This window comes from Panthera leo, chromosome A2 (assembly GCF_018350215.1).
Source record: "Panthera leo isolate Ple1 chromosome A2, P.leo_Ple1_pat1.1, whole genome shotgun sequence".
In the NCBI taxonomy this organism is placed as follows: domain Eukaryota; kingdom Metazoa; phylum Chordata; class Mammalia; order Carnivora; family Felidae; genus Panthera; species Panthera leo.
Genome location: NC_056680.1, coordinates 22166831 through 22170166, shown reverse-complemented (window position 1 = coordinate 22170166; position 3336 = coordinate 22166831). Strand labels below are relative to the sequence as shown.

The 3336-nt window shown below is 40.5% G+C and overlaps 1 long non-coding RNA gene across 1 annotated transcript; it reads right to left on the bottom strand.

The window, feature by feature from the left end:
• Window positions 1–2021: 2021 nt before the first annotated feature.
• On the bottom strand, window positions 2022–3133 carry LOC122214469. Its single transcript, XR_006199892.1, has 3 exons — window positions 2971–3133; window positions 2217–2365; window positions 2022–2081 (listed from the first exon to the last, which is right to left on the bottom strand). It is a non-coding gene; the product is annotated as an uncharacterized LOC122214469 (long non-coding RNA).
• Window positions 3134–3336: the final 203 nt, after the last annotated feature.

The following is a 3336-nucleotide window of genomic DNA, read 5'->3' as shown; positions in this document are numbered from 1 at the left end:
GCTATGTCAAGGAAATCCAAACAAACCCTGTCAGATACTCCTAATCTTAAAGGAATTCTGTGTTCCGCCTAATTCAGAGAGTTGACAACGTAGACTCTGAAGAACTACAGAAACTATTGCATTGTTTTAAGAATCATGCCACAAATGTATATTCTAAAGAGAAATATTATATCAGATAGAGAATAAATGGAATCTAGATACAGCAAGACAGAAACTTATCTCAATGTGAAGTTTTCTTACTTTGAGTCACATGGCTGTTAGACAAGGAGAAACAGAACTCTGTGAGACCAATTTCAGGGATCTTGTATAAAACATTCTTTGAACGTGTGCCCCAGCAGAGGGGTTGAGAGAAAACAGGACAAGACTGAAGATGACTTGAAGTTCTTAAGAACAGAAGTCTGAGGGCTATGGAAGTAGACAGACTTTGGTTTAAACACCTTCTGCTCTACTTGCTGTGTAACCAAGGGCAAGTAACCTAACCTCTCTGAGTCTTGGTTTCCTTACCTGAACGATGAGAACAATCCCTAACTCACAGAGTGAATGTAAGAATTATAAAAAATGGGGTACTTGGGTGGCTCAGTCGGTTGAGAGTCTGACTTCAGCTCAGGTCATGACCTCACGGTTTGTGAGTTTGAGCCCCATGTTGGGCTCTGTGCTGACAGCTCAGAGCCTGGAGCCTGCTTCGGATTCTGTGTCTCCCTCTCTGCCTTCCCCCTGCTCATGCTCTGTCTCTCTCTCTCTCAAAAATAAATAAACATTTAAAAAAATTATAAAAAATAATATACATATGAGAGTCCCTTCCTTACTTAGAAAAATACATCCTAAAATCAATCAGCAATTTCTGTTTAAGGCTTATGAATTTTATTTCATGAGGAGTTGGCTCTGAGGGAAAGGAATATATGCAAAACTTGGAAGCTGAAACTATCCAGACAGGATTGAAATCCTATCTCTGCCATTCACTTCCTTGTAACCTTGGACAAGTTGCCTCGGTTTCCTCAAGCGTACACTGGGACTCATCATAGTAACTCAAAGGGGTTGAGGATAAAGCTTGTAAAGATTTGGCATGACCCCTAACATTCTAAAAATGTTGGCTATTTATTTTTGGGTTTGTTTTCATTTCCCTAAGAATTATTCATATAATTGCCTTGTACCTTTCTTTCAACGTATGCCTAAATTCATAGCCACAGATTTTCCATTTCACAGCATGGCACATTTCCACTGCAACAATTTAATCCATATAAAACTTGGACAAAAAAAATATGGAAATGTTTACTTAGATAGACCTGAGAAACTGACATGAAAATAATAGAGCAAAATAGTTTCTCCACTTTAAAAGCACCTGACCCAGTCTAAGACAGCTCAAAGGGTCCATCTGCAGACTAAAATGAAGAGATCACAAATATGTCCAGTAGAAAATTACTACTCAGTCTGCTCAGAGAGTCTATAAAGCCCCTGGCAGCCCAATTAAGTGTGGTGAGGAGGGAATGAATGTTTGTTAAGTAGCTGCTAGGTGTCAAGGGCTACACTTCTATCCTCTGCCTTATCAATCATATTGCCACATCCAGCCACATCACAACTAATGCCAGGCACACTGGGGTTCTTTGTTCTCTTTTGTTCTTTTTAAACATTTCTTTCAACACTTAACAGAGCCTAACTCATCAATTCCTCTCAATAACCCTTCAAAGTAGGATTTATCATCATCTATTAAACAGAGAACTGAGGCACAGAGAAGTTACATAGATCTGCCCTAGGTCACACAACTAATAAGTAACAGAGGCAAAATTTAACCCCAGCACTAAATTATACTGTCATGTTAATCATGAAGCTGTGCCACCCAAGTGAATCAGCAATGGGTTGACCACTCTGTGAGAATACTGTATGTTAGACTGCTACAGTGATTATCATACATCTTGGCTGAGGTTTTCTCTTTGGGGAAGGGGGGGTGGTGCAAGGGAGATCTCGCCATTTAAATATTACTATTATTGAATTAGGGAATACATTCATGTAGTTCAAAATTCAGAAGGCACAAAAGGTATGCAATAAGTGTCTTCTATCTCTGTCCATGCAGTGAGCATTTTGCCCTGGAAAAAAACAATGCTATTAGTTTCTTGGATATCTTTCCAGAAATTTCTCATGCATATACAAGCAGATAAATACACACACACACACACACACACACACACACTCACAGATATTCGAGGTAACATATTACCCACACATTTCTGCACCTTGCTCCTCTCCTGGGACCCTGGGAGACCACCCCATACATACAGCTTCCTCGTTGCCTGTGAGGGCTGCCAAATTTTCCATTGTGTGATACATCCTTTATTGGATATTTAGGTTGCTTCCAATCTTTTGCTGTTACCTATAATGCAGCCATGAATAATTCTGTCTATAGATCATTTTTCATGTTTGCGAGTACATCTGATAACATCCTAGAAGTGGAATTGCTGGGTTAAACACTACGTGTTTTGGATAGATATTCTCGTCTTCCCCTCGACAAAGATCACCCAAATTTCAAAATATGTGATCCCTGTCATTCTTATTTATGAGCATGTGAATCTGTTTGATTCAAGCGTCTTTAAAAATTCACCTGCTCATCTGCATGACCTGAGATGCAGATGCTGATAAAATTTTCAACCATAGCTCATGATTTCAAATTTTTATGTTCATCAAAAGGCCATTTCCCACTGATGGGCTACAAAATGAAGGTTCAAAAGTGAAACGTACAATTTTTATATCAACAATATACTGCTTTTATCTGCTTCACGTGTTGGGGTACTGCTCAGGCACCAGCTACGGTTATGCAGACAACAATGCACACGGCACCCCCTGGAGTTGTGCACAACTCTACATGCAACCTGGGCTCTGCCTGAGATTTCATTTAGAAGTACAGAGGAGGAGGTGTTCCACTTAGTGTAAAACGTGTTTGAGACCCCCTCCCGTCCCACGTTAGATACAGAGAGTTACCTTATGAATGCTGCTGGGTGCTAATAATGGTGGCTGAATCCCAGTACTCCTTCTAAGAGCTTGCATACTTTCAGGACATTTTTACAGCAATCTCGGATGACCCAGCTGAAATGACACTTTAAACTTTGCACCGAAAGGAAGGCCAGATATGTCAGCGGCATCTTGTCCTTGTCCAAGAGCAGAACACAGAGTAATCACCGGCCTACCAGCTTTTGACCCCTGGATGTCAAATTATCACCCATGGGAAGTTGGATAATGGTACCCAGGGAGCCCTGTCTTGGAGATGGAAGGGGTCAGCCTAGTGGAGCTAAGCTTCATTCAATTTAGATACATTCACAAGTGTTTATCACTCATCCTGTGAGATAC